The sequence below is a fragment of the Eublepharis macularius genome, chromosome 10 (assembly GCF_028583425.1).
Source record: "Eublepharis macularius isolate TG4126 chromosome 10, MPM_Emac_v1.0, whole genome shotgun sequence".
Lineage (NCBI taxonomy): Eukaryota > Metazoa > Chordata > Lepidosauria > Squamata > Eublepharidae > Eublepharis > Eublepharis macularius.
This window is the reverse complement of record NC_072799.1, coordinates 87,278,031-87,291,697: the sequence shown is the minus strand read 5'-3', so window position 1 is coordinate 87,291,697 and position 13,667 is coordinate 87,278,031. Positions and strand designations below refer to the sequence as shown.

At 38.8% G+C, this 13,667-nt stretch overlaps 1 protein-coding gene across 1 annotated transcript in view; it reads right to left on the bottom strand.

The window, feature by feature from the left end:
- LOC129336859 (uncharacterized) overlaps positions 1-13,667 on the bottom strand; it is a 67,618-nt gene that overhangs the window by 3,238 nt on the left and 50,713 nt on the right. The gene's annotated exons all lie outside the window — the stretch shown is intronic.

Below are 13,667 nucleotides of genomic sequence, written 5' to 3'. Positions count from 1 at the left end.
TATAGCAGCCATTTTATGACTGTGCCATCTCGTGTGAGAATTCCAAAGGCGCATGCAGGCCCAAAAAGTTGGGGACCTCTGGTCTAGGGAGACCTGGGTTCTAATACTTACTTGGTCATTAAGCTCTCTGGGTGATATTGGACTTCCGGTTTGGGATCCATGGAGGTCTAACGCAGCTCTAAGTGCAGAGCTGACCGGGCTGCCATTTCAGCGGCCGGAGGGGCACAAATAGCCCCCGGCCACCTGCTCTCAGGCGGAGAACAGGCAAAGAACGCTCAAAGACCTCAGGGCGCGTCGATCTTGGGCGAGGGGGGGTTCTGCGCTAAGGATTCTCTCTCGTCCCTTGAGGTCCCACCCTAACACAGGTCGGCTAAAATCTCTGCGGCAGAACCGGGGCCAGTGCGGCTGGCATAAGACCTACATGCCCAAGCTTCAACAGGGGAAAAGTAGGTGGAAAAGAAATTGAGATCGAAGCAGTGATTACAACCCAGAAAGACGCTTGAAAAGGTAAAGATCACTATCTCTCGAATTGGGATGGATTGCTTAAAGTAACGAACTTTTAAAGTGAAACTTTAAACTGCAACAGACGGAATATAATGAGGGGAAGACTCGGCAAGAAATAGTTTAGAAAAAGGACTAAGTTAAATGAAGCTATTAAAGAAACTGGACAATTGTTTTTCATACCTGTGGTCAGAGAGCGATAGCAGGCTGTGAGAAAATTTCTATCATCGCGAGAGCTGCAGTGGAGAGACGGGAAACAGGAAGTGCGTCACAGTGATAGAGCTGCTGGAGAGAGACGACCCTTATTGGAGACAGGAAGAAGGGAATCGCCATTTTTGAAAAGGGAAGGACTTTGACTTCAACAGGAGAGGAAGTAGGACATCTTGGATTGCAAAAAGACTACAGAAAAACCATAGAGAAAAGACGCCCGACATTTTGGACTTCTTGAAACATCCTTTGCTTTTTTTAAGAATCAGGTCAGTCAAATTAATTTAGAGGGACATAAATTTAAACGCCACGGAGCTAAGGAAACGTGCAGACTCGTGGGAGCGAGGTAAATCAAGCCCCACGATGTCGAAAAAAGAGTGGCAAACGGCTATTGAGAACCTGGAGAAAAAATTTCTGGAAATGTTAAAGGAATTGAAGGAGACAAAACAGGAGTTGGTGAGGGAAGTCAAAGATGTTAAAGAGACAGTTAAAAATGAATTGGCAGAAGTAAAGAAGGGAATGGAAACAATACAAAATGACTTGCAAGCAGCGCAGCAAAAAGTCAATGTAGTCGAGAAGGTGGTGGAGAATCTTACAGAGACGCAACGAACTGATATGAGAGCGATGAGGGGAAGGATGGCAGTTGCGGAGAGTAAGTACATGGAGAAGCAGCTGAGGTTTCGAGGTTTGCCGGAAATAGATGGAAAGACAGCACAAGAACAGGTTACAGAGGTGTTAGCTGAATACCTGGGAAAGGAGGAGGAGGAGGTTGTGGCTATCCTTGATGTGGTGTATCGAATAAATTCCAGATTGGCAACCCAGAGGAAACTACCAAGGGATGTGATTGTGCAATTTACGACAAGGAATTCAAGAGAAATGATAGTGAGTAAGCAGTTTCAAGATCCATTGATAGTTGATGGCAAGACGGTTATCATCATGAAAGAGTTACCCAGATCCGTGCTGCTTGATCGGAAAAAATATAAAGTCTTAGTTCAGAATTTGAAGGACATGAAAGTAAGATACAGATGGGAATTACCGGAGGGGATATCCTTCGAATTCGGAGGAGTGAAAAAGCGCATCAGATCTGAATTTGAGATGGAAAAGTTTATGAGAGACAATGAAAAAGACTTACCAACAACAAGGCTATGAATATGGAGTGTAAAGTACTATCTTGGAATGTAAATGGACTTAATTCACCTAATAAGAGAAAAAGTATTTTCCACTGGCTATTAAAACAAAAATGTGATATTGTGTGCTTGCAAGAGACCCATATTAGAAATCAGGATGTAAAATATCTTAAATTGGGCAAGTTGGGCAATGAGTTTGTAGCGGCCTCAAAAAAGAAAAAAAGGGGAGTGGTATTATATATAAGAGAGGAGCTACAGCCAAAGCTAATGATTAGAGATGCGGAAGCCAGATTTATAGCAGTGGAATGTACATGGAATTTAAAGAAAGTGTTGGTGATTAGAATTTATGCACCAAATGGAGCAAAAGAGAGCTTCTTTGAGGATTTAAGGAAGCATTTAGATGAACTCTCTTATGATCAGATAATCCTTGCAGGAGACTTCAATGGAGTTACAAATTTAGAACAAGACAAAAAATCAGTAACTGCACAAAAGAAAAGAGGATTATTACCAAAGACTTTTTTTGCATTAATGCAACAGGAAACTCTGGAAGATGTGTGGAGAATGCAGAATCCCACAGGTAGACATTATACATTCTTCTCTGCAAGGCATTCTACCCTATCACGAATCGATATGATCTGGGCCTCAAAGGACTTAGTGCTTTGGACTAAGGATGTAGAAATAATGCCCATGATAGGCTCAGATCATAACCCAGTAATGTGGAAGTTTGGAAAAAGAATTAAGAGGAAAGGATGGAGAATAAATGAGGACCTGTTACAAGAGGGAGAAAATATGGAGATGTTGAGAAGGGAAACTAAATTCTTCATACAGCATAACATGAATCGAGAAGTACCAACCAACAAGGTATGGGATACATATAAAGCAGTAATTAGAGGCATACTAATGGAATTAAATGGAAGAGCTCGAAAGAAAAGAGAGGAGAAGAGACAGGAGATTATGGAAAAAATAAAAGCAAAAGAAATACAATTAAAGAAAAGACCAGGGAAAAAGAAAATCTATCAAGATATTAAAATCCTTCAAGAGCAGTTGACGGCAATGAATAATAGAGAATTGGAATGGAATCTTAAAAGAATGAATCAAAAGTCGTTTGAAGGTGCAAATAAACCTGGGAAATATTTGGCATGGCAATTGAAGAAGAGAAAGGAGAAAAAGACAATTAATAAAATATGTGAGGACAATAAAGTGTATCTGGAACAGACTGCTATAAGCAGAGCTTTCTATAAATTTTATGCTAAATTGTATGACAAAAAAGAAGTGAATAAAGATTCAATAGCGACATATTTGGGGAAAATTAAGCTTCCAGTAATTTCGGACGATTGGAGAGCTAAATTGAACAGTGAAGTAACAGAAGAAGAGATAAGGAAAGCAATACAGTCAACAAATTTGGGGAAGGCGCCGGGACCTGACGGACTTACAGCTAAATTTTACAAGGTAATGGTCAATGAGCTGGCATCATTTCTAAAAGAAGTGATCAATGGTGTTTTGAGAGATCAAAGAATTCCAGATACCTGGAGTGAAGCTAATATATCATTGATCCCTAAAGAAGGACAGGACTTGACTAATGTTAAAAACTATAGGCCTATTTCCTTACTTAACAATGACTACAAGATCTTTGCGAAGGTCTTGGCAGAGAGACTAAAGGGATGGCTATCCGAAGTTATTGGGGAAGAACAAGCAGGTTTTTTACCAAACAGACAAATCAGAAACAACCTAAGGACAGTTATAAATGCTATTGAATACTACGATAGGCGTTGTGATAAGGAGGTTGGGTTCTTCTTCGTAGATGCTGAAAAAGCATTTGACAATTTGAACTGGGACTTTATGTTTGCCACTATGGAACAGCTACAAATGGGAGAAAGATTCATAAGAGCAGTGAAAGAAATTTACAGAGACCAGAGCGCAGCAATTGTGGTGAATGACGAGTTGACTAAAAAACTGACTATTGGCAAAGGTACTAGACAAGGTTGCCCGTTGTCTCCACTGTTGTTTATTTTGGTTTTGGAAATTTTAATGATACAGATTCGAGAAGACAATGCAATCCGTGGAATAAAGATAAAAGACTTTTCCTACAAGGTCAGAGCATTTGCAGATGATATAATGTTAATTGTGGAAGATCCAATTGAAAACATGCCTAAGGTAATAGAAAAAATTAAAGAATTTGGAGACTTGGCAGGTTTTTATGTAAACAAAAAGAAATCAAAGATATTATGCAAAAATATGACTAAGTTAAAACAGCAGCAATTGATGGAACTTATAGACTGTGAAGTAACAAATAAGGTGAAATATCTGGGAGTTGAACTGACTGCAAAAAATATAGATCTATTCAAGAATAATTATGAGAAATTATGGACTCAAATAGAGCAGGATTTGATTAAATGGAATAGATTGAACTTGTCATGGTTGGGAAGAATTGCAGTAGTTAAGATGAATGTGTTGCCAAGAGTGATGTTTCTGTTACAGACAATACCAATCATTAGGGACTCTAAGCAGTTTGACAAATGGCAGAGGAAAATATCAGAGTTTGTGTGGGCAGGCAGGAAGCCTCGAGTGAAAATGAAAGTATTACAGGATGCAAAGGAAAGAGGTGGAATGCAATTGCCCAATTTGAGACTTTATTACGATGCAATTTGTTTGGTATGGTTGAAAGATTGGATGAAGCTGAAAAATCGCAAACTGCTGGCCTTAGAGGGATATAAAAAATTATTTGGATGGCATGCATACTTATGGTATGACAAAGTAAAAGCAGATTCTATGTTTTTGCACCATTACATTCGGAGAAGCCTCTTCTCAACTTGGAAGAAGTACAAAGACTACTTGCAAGAAGGAATCCCCTCCTGGGTGGTTCCATATGAAGTAATAGATCCGAGAACGGTTGACAATGAACAACAGTGCTTAACGTACAAGGAGATAACGCGAATAGAACTTTCTAAAATAAGAATAAGGACGCAACAAGAGTTGTCTCCAAATTATGACTGGTTTCAATATAGACAAGTTAGAGATCTTTACTACTCGGACTGTGTGAAGGGAGGGATAAGAATGGAGAACTCAGATTTAGAGAAAGCAATTCTACAAGAAGAAAAAAAGGAAATCTCTAAGATATACAAAGTACTGTTAAAATGGTACACGGAAGATGAAGTAGTTAAAGTGCAAATGGTGAAGTGGGCTATAAATTTTAATAAAGAAATAACAATGGAGGCGTGGGAATATTTGTGGAAAAATACATCGAAGATTACGACATGCACCAGTATCAAAGAGAATCTCTACAAAATGATTTATCGTTGGTATTTGACACCAAAGAAAATTGCGCTAGGGAACTTGAATACATCTAATAAATGCTGGAAATGTAAAAAGCATGAGGGATCTCTGTATCACATGTGGTGGACTTGTGAGGTAGCTAGGCAGTACTGGGGGGAAATAATAAGAGTAATGAGTGAGATTTTACAATTTCAAGTTAATAAGAACCCAGAACTCCTGCTACTGAACTTGGGAATGGAAGATATTCCAGCACAACACAGGACATTGTTATTTTACATGACAGCAGCAGCTAGACTCTTATATGCGCAGAAATGGAAAGTACAAGAAGTGCCAACTATTGAGGACTGGATTTACAAATTGCTGTACATGGCGGAGATGGATAAAATGACAAGAAAATTGAGAGACTTTGACCCGGGACAGTTTAACACGGACTGGGAGAGGCTGAAACGATATTTGGCGAAAAAATGGGAGGTGGGAGGACTGTGGCAGTTTGATAATTACTGAAATATAACAAAAGGAGAGGGGAGTGACTATACCGGGGGGAGAGAGTAAGGCGAAAAAATTCTAAGCAATTATTCTATTTGATTAGTATGAATAGCTGGGTATTAATAGTGTTACTATTATAAGGATTATAAGGATAGAATTTAATTAATTTTTTTTAAGTAAGCAGATAACTGTACAATGGAGAATTAATATACATTAGCATACATAATATAGGTCTAATTGATAGACTTTTGTTGAATGTGTACATGAATGGTTTGTTGTGTAGTTTTATAATGGAGAAATTAGTTAATCAAAAAGGACAAGACATGTAAAAGAAAGTAAAGAGTAACACATAGAGTACAAGTCAAATTGATTGATTTATAATAAATGTATGCAATGTTTATAGAAGTATGTGAAGTTATGTATAAAGAGGGACAAATTGTTTGTCCCATTTTGAAGTACTTAGAAAGAGTAAGATAGAGTACAGAATACCAAAATGATGATTATTATTATTATTGAAAAAGATAAGTTAAGATTGTCATACTTTTACCCATTTGGGAAGGAAATTAGAGATAGCACTATGTTACTATAGAAAAGCTTAGAAGAGTTTGAAAGTATATTATAATAAGTACAATAAGTTTGAAATGAGTAGAGGGAGAATAGACAAGGAAAACTTGGAAAGTTGGAAGGTTGGAAAACTGTTGGAAGTCAACAAAAGGGGGGGAAAGGGAGGGGGTTAGAATTGGAAAATTTAAGGGAATGTGATTGTAATAAATTTTATATGTGTCTAATCCAATAAAAATTTTTATTAAAAAAAAAAAAGCTCTCTGGGTGATATTGAGCCAATCAGATTACTTTAAGCGGAACTACCTCAAAGCATTATTATGAGGCTAAAACAGAGGAGGGGAGAATGATGTAAGCTTTTCTGAGCACCTTACAGGAAGAGGAAAATACAAATAAAGATAATTTTCCTACACAATAGCCCTGTGAGGTAGGCAGTTAGTCTGAAAGTGTGTGATTGGCCCAAGGTCACCCAGAAAGATTCCATACCAGGATGAGGATGGGGATTTTAATAGGGTTGCCGGGTCCCTTTAACTTCCCGGGGTGGGGCAGGAGGGTGCAAGGGCTGGCACTTACTTTTGAGATCTCGCACGTATGCGTTGTGCGCACACGCTCCCAGCAGGCTCAATGGTATCCAGAAGTGGTATCACTCCCCCCCCCCAGCAAAAGCTTGAGACAAAACTTTTCCCTTCTTCCCAATGTAGACCCGAAGTAGCTTACAATAATTTCCCTTCAGCATCACAACAACCCTGTGAGGTAGGACAGGCTGACAGTATGTGACTGGCCCAGGGTCACCAGCAAGCTTCCATGGCATAGTGGGGATTCAAACCTGGGTGTCCCAGATCCTTGTCCAACACTCTAACCATTACACCACACTGGCGAATGAGGAAGAAAGTGGTTAAACATTTCTGAATAGTTCCATTAGGTGCCCATCCCCCATCTCCTCAAATTATGAGTAAAATGTGTTTGCAAAATTCAGAAGTGAGTCAGACTAAAAAAGTTTTTAAATGTGCTCTTTGCTCCCCACCCCACAAAAACCCAAACTAATAACATTGGGGGTGGGGGATATTCCACAACCCCTTCTTAATGGGCTGTACTGCAATAATTTACAGCATTCCACTGCTGTCAGTCAGTGAAGAATGCAAGAACACGGCATGGTACATCAAGCTTATAAATAATGAACTAGGTCTGTGCAGCTGCTAAAATAACTAGACAGAACATGATTATTTGTTTTTCTCTTCAGAGAACAGTTCACTGCTTTTCTGGGTTCATCATGTCTCAGGAAACAAACAAACAATGACCTTAGCAGAACCATTAGCAATATTTGCCTTATACACCAATACATAGAGCACATACACCTTCACTTTTTTTTTCAAGGATTTGGAAAACACATATATTTCCAGAGGAGTTATATTTCCTGCCTGTCGATAGTCCACATGCACATCCTAATAATCCTACACAGGGTACTAGGGAGAGAGGGAGTGTAATGGAAATGGTGGGTGCAGCTCCCATTCATTTACATAATACTGTGCAAGAGAATCTTCTGTCAGATTGTAGTGCTCTTAAATCTGCTTCCAAGTTGAATTTAGAGGCAAAGATCACTTACAGAAAATTTCTAAGCATCTATCAAGTGGATAATATTCTCTTCCTACTTACTAAAAGATTATTGATTGCTTTAGGATGCAGATTCATTATTTCCTTGTGCGGCCAGGGTGGGTTTTTTTTTTATGCTGAAGGACACTTTTAAATTAGTCCATGTACCATGAGTTGTGAATCTTGTGCACAAAAATAGACACACTTGGAATCTGAATTGATTCACTGTGCCCACACAAGTTCATTAATACTTTCCAGTTAAAGTTCTACTCAGAGTTTCTGATCAGTGGGAAACACTACAATATCATCTTTTTTGAGCAGAAGTATTCTGGAACACAGTATACTACCTGTTTAATTGTATGCTGCTGCTTCAGTATGCTTAGAAATCTTTTTGGTTCCTCAGCAACCAAGAGGTAGTGATGGGCTGACATGACTGCTTTGTTCAGTTTTTGAGTGGGCTTTCAGTTTCCAGCCAGGGTAATGTTTGAAATCTAACTTTAAAGACCAAGAGTTGATAACACAATTATTGCTTGCATGATTGGAATGGGATTGATACATTTTTTAAATTTATTTTTGAGTTAGTATAGCCCTCTTTCTGTTCATTTATGTTCAGACTCCTCAAGATGTTTAGTATGCTTATGGGTGTTTCATGGGGGAAAACCCAGCTAATTTAAACACAGGACCATGAAATTGTCTAATTTATTAGTAATGATTTACAAAATTACATTTACTCCCACATTCTGCTGAAGGACAAGATATCCAGTGACAAGCGGACAGATGCAGAAGCAGTCTGGGAAGCCGAGTAGAACAGCCCCTACCATCCAGCACTTCAGTGGCACAGACAATGGACACTGGCTCACCCTCATCCCACAAAACGGCAGCAGTGCAGGAGGTGACATAGGTGAGCTGACACCGGTTATCAAGTGGCCCCTGTGTTACTGGCAGAGTTGGCCACCAGCAGCCATATAAGGAAGGGGCCCATTGGGGAACTTCGCTCTAAGTTAAATGGCCAGTCTGTGCCTGGACAGAAGTCAAGTGATCATTTATACCCGTTGCAGATGCTGTCAGATATCAACAACCTTAAATTGCTCACATCCCCTCCAGATTTATACCTGGGTCCTGTTGACCAAGTATGCTCAGGGAGTTTTGTGCTTGGAACTTTATTCCCAGGCAGATGGGGGCTCAATTCAGATCAGAACTGTGGTGTGCAAGAACAGGAGACTGAGGCCCCTTTCCCATGCTATTTTCCCCAACCTGAAATGGCCCCAAGGGAGCCATTATATGCCATACTGGGGAAACTTCCCTGTACTGATAGGCTGCACGTCCATTTCCCCAAAGGGGCAAAGAGCAGCTCCCAGTTTAGAAATGGCATGGGGAGAAAGACTTACACCTCCCTCTCCCTCAGCACTGTGGTCCCGATCCAGATCAGGACCAAGTGCTCCTAAGTGGTTCTGATCCATCAGTCCAAAAGAACAGACGCTGGATGCAAGGTCTTTGTAATGTGTGAATTGTCCCTGAAGTGACACAGCTCTCAGACATAGGTTGATCACTAATCCTGTGTGTGTGAGCGCAAAGCCTAGCGTTCAACAGAACAGTGAAGATAGGGATGACTGGAAAGATGAGTTTGAAGGGGCATCAATAACATCTGATTTACAAAGTATTGTCCCTTACAAAGAGTGGAGCAATCACTGTTACAAGTTGATGCCAGGTTTTTTTGGTGCAGAGAATAAAAATAATGCAGATAAATGTTTGAGAGGTGAAAATAATTGGGAAGAAGTAGGGGGAAATCCATCCATTTCAGCTATTTATATTTCTTTATTTAAATGGGAACCCAAATGATTTACAATATTCTCCCTCCCCCCTCCATTTTATCCTCACAACAACCCTGTGAAGTAGGTTGGGCTGAGAGTGTGCAACTGGCCCAAGGTCACACAACAAACTTCCAGGGGGCATTCAAACCTGACGTACTCTTAACCACTACATCACACTGGACTGAGGACAACAGAAAAGTCCTGGACTTAGATTGTCTGAAGAGTTCCTATTGGACCCTTGAATTTGTTTTCTAGTGTAATGATATTATTCTGTAAAACATTTACTGTCTCCCAATAGACTGTTAATGTTTGGTCTGCATCTGTCAGAATTCCTTCATTTAGACTGCAGTGTTTACTCCAATGTATCTGGATCGATATTGAGTCTCGAAGTTTTCTTTGCAAATGCTTAAGGAGCAATCCTAAACACATCTACTGAGAAATAAGTCTCATTTTATTCCATGGGGCTCTTTTCCCAGGAAAGCACCTTTAGGGCTGCAGCTTTAGGCTACAGTTCTTGGCTTCTCTTAAGCAAGGGTTTGGGGCTTATCATGACCTCTTACCTCCATTTATCAATACTTTATAAATGTCTTCAGGTGAAATCTTGCTCCTTTTGGGATCAATGCGATTTTATGACTGAAGAAATATTTTTTGTTAATATGGTATCCAAATCCTTAATGATGCTGGGTTAAAAATAAAGTGCTATGTATTATTCACCTGGCCTGATGATTTTGTGGAGGTTTTCTCCTGACAGTGATGTCCATGGGTAACAAATAGATATGATGGGAAAACCATACACTTTCAAAAACATTTTTAAGTCCCCTGCCCCTTCCGCACTTGTCCAGTCCTGGCCTCTGTGTCCCCTTTCTGGTGGCATTTTTTTCTCTGCCAGAAAAGGTCATGGCATTTCAGATTGTTCACTTTTTTTTATAATGGCTGTGAAGCTTGAACCCTTTGCATAATGAGATGCATTTTCTTTCCTGTCAGTGAATTTTTGCCCTTGGTAGAAACAAATAACAGCAAACACATGACAAAGAAGCATCGGCCCCCTGTCCATGCCTGAACTGTAGTGACTGGATATCTGGAAAGTATTACAAAGGGCAATAAAATAAAATAAAACAAACCACAGTGGGCTGCAGGCTTGTGCCATGTTCTGTTTGGTTTTCAGGCTTCACATTTGCAGTACAAGATTATTTAAAGAAAATTTGACTCCAAATTTACTTAAAAAGGAAAACAATGCATATGTTGATTATTTAGACCTTTTAGGTCATCTTTAGCAACGCAGCTTCTTCTGCAAATGTGGCTAGAACTTTGCACGTGATTTGGTGTAGGGCACTTCTAAAGCATGGCAGCGCTGACCATGCAACAAATTGAAATGTCACTGTGAACATGGATGAACTTCCCAGCTTGTCTTCCTTGTTACAGGCTAGAAATCCAGATTGTACGTTGTGACTTTGTCTATGGGTAGGGATGCCAGTTTCCAACCTGGAGAGAGAAAAAACCTCACATGCAGTTGGGTACGTGGTGTGTCCCAGAACATGTATTTGACTGAGGGAAACAAAGTAGTGAGAAGATGTCTGATGTAATCTGATGACATGTTACACATGGCCCCCTCCCCTCCGGGAGCCATGCTTCACAGCTTCCCTAGAGCCATGTACAGCCAGAAGAGCAGGGAAATGTCAGATCAGCCAGGCGTATGGTTGATGCTGGTTGGGCCTCCCCACCGGCTGACTAGAGGAAAACATACCCCCCTACCCACCCAGCCTGTTAAAAGACTTTGGAGATGGTTGGGTGGTGGTTATTGGAGAAGTCTGCTGCTGTGTGTTTTAAATATTTATGTGGTTTTATTGATTTTAAAGTTATATTTATTTTAAATTAATTCCACCCTTCCTGCTGATGTGGGGAGGGCGGAATATAAATTGAATTAAATAAATAAATCAGAGAATCATGATTAGGCTACATGCAGTAAAATGTGGTTGAAAGAAGAAACCGCCAGGAAGGCTGATCACCTCATCGAAGATCCATTCTATGGCTCTCTCAGCCCAAAACTTCCAGGCCGTTTTATTTATTTTTTTAAATTGTTTTTTATTATTTTTCCAGATAAAAAAGAAAAGAAAATAGATATAAGATAAAAGGAGCAATAAAGTTTTCAGTACAATTTCAGTAGGCTTGCTTATATCAACATTATAGGTCTCCAAGTCTTCTCAATAGAATTATAGTTCTCAATAGAACTATAACTGTAAGTTCTGCTATTTCATACATTATTGCCATCTTGTTGGATTCTGTTCTGTACATTTATTATTTATCCATTCATAAAAGGGATTCCAAGGTGAAAAAAGTCTTCTTCCATTTGTCCATTCAATATAGAAGTTAATTTGTCCATTTCTACAGTTTCCGTTATCTTCTCTATTAGTTCCTCCTGTTTAGGTATTGCTTGTCGTTTCCAGTAGGACGCAAATAAAATTCTAGCTACAGTTACTACATGAATAGTAAAATGCATCTGTTCTTTGTGTATGTCCGGCATACAATTTAACAAAAAACTCGCTGGTTTGAGTGCAATTGAAATTTGTAACACAGTTTGTATCAAGTCCTGCACCATTATCCGATACTTATGCACCTCCTTACAGGACCACCACATATGAAAAAATGTCCCTATATGTTTCCCACATTTCCAACATTTATTTGACACATTTTTATACATTTTGGCCAATCTATCTAGTGTTAAATACCACCTGTAAAACATCTTGTATAAGTTCTCTTTAAACGCAACAGATTTAGTTATTTTTACATTCACTTTGCATATTTTGCTCCATTGTGCTGAGTCAATGTTATTTCCTAGATTCTGTATCCATAAAGTTTTACATTTTTCCACCCCTTCATTCCTTTTCATTTGCATTAAAAAGAGATACATTTTCTTAATTAATTTTTCATCTGAGTCACATAATTTTTCAAAGTCTTTTTGTTCTAGATAAAAACCACCCAATTTCTTGTCTTTATTATATCTAGATTCAATTTGTGCTCTTGGCCACCAATCCAAATTAATACCTTGATTTAGTAAATCCTCTTTTGTTTTTAGTACTCCTTTATCATCTAAAAGTTCTTTATACCTAACAACTTTATCCATAGAAAATACATTTGGCTGTGTAAATGCTTCTAATGGGGAGACCCATTGAAGGATTTTCTCATATATTTGCGGTACAATTCTTTCTCATGTCATTATAAGAGATTTTCTTATCAGGTGGTTTTTAAAGGATTTGTGTCCAGTTACTTCTCCGTACCATATAAACACATGCCATCCTAACTGTAAATCATGACCTTCAAGAGCTAGAAGTCTTGGATTTTCCAATAAAATCCACTCTCTCATCCCTCTTTGTGTATTAAGGAGATCATTGCTTCTGTCCATGACTCTGGTACAGATGTTTCTTCTAATACTGTAGCAATCCTCTTCTTATATGGTATGATAATGACATCTTCTAAAGCCTTATAATATTCTGCTGGCAATCCATCTGGTCCAGGGGTTTTGCCGTTGTTTTGTTTCTGTATTGCCTCTACTATCTCCATCACTTTTTCTTGCCTCATCTGATCATTTCGGTAGTTCTTGCTTTTGTAAGTACTCCTTTTGGATTTCTCTTGAGATCTCCTTTTTATATAGGTGTTTGTAAAAGTCCTCCGCCAACTTTTTCATTTCCTCTTTTCTTGTCTTTTCTCTTTTTAATTCATCATACAGGCAATGGACATATCTCTTTTCTTTTTCCTTTCTAAGTTTGTAAGCTAACCATCTCCCTGATTTACTTGCATGTTCAAAATAATTTTGCTTAGCAAATTTAATATTTTGTGTGATCTCCTTGGTCAGCAATAACTTAATTTGATTCTGTAAAATTTAATGTTATTTTTTAAACTTCCATTCGAGGGATCTTTTTTTAAGTCTTTTTCCTTTTTTTCAAGGTTTCCCATCATTTCCTTATAACATTGTTGCTTCTCTCTTTTCTGTCTTGTGGCATATTTTATAGCCAATCCTCTAAAATATGCTTTACTAGCATCCCAGACAATATTCATGTGTACTTCATGATTCATATTTTGCTGGAAGTAATTTTTCATTTCCTCTTTAACATTG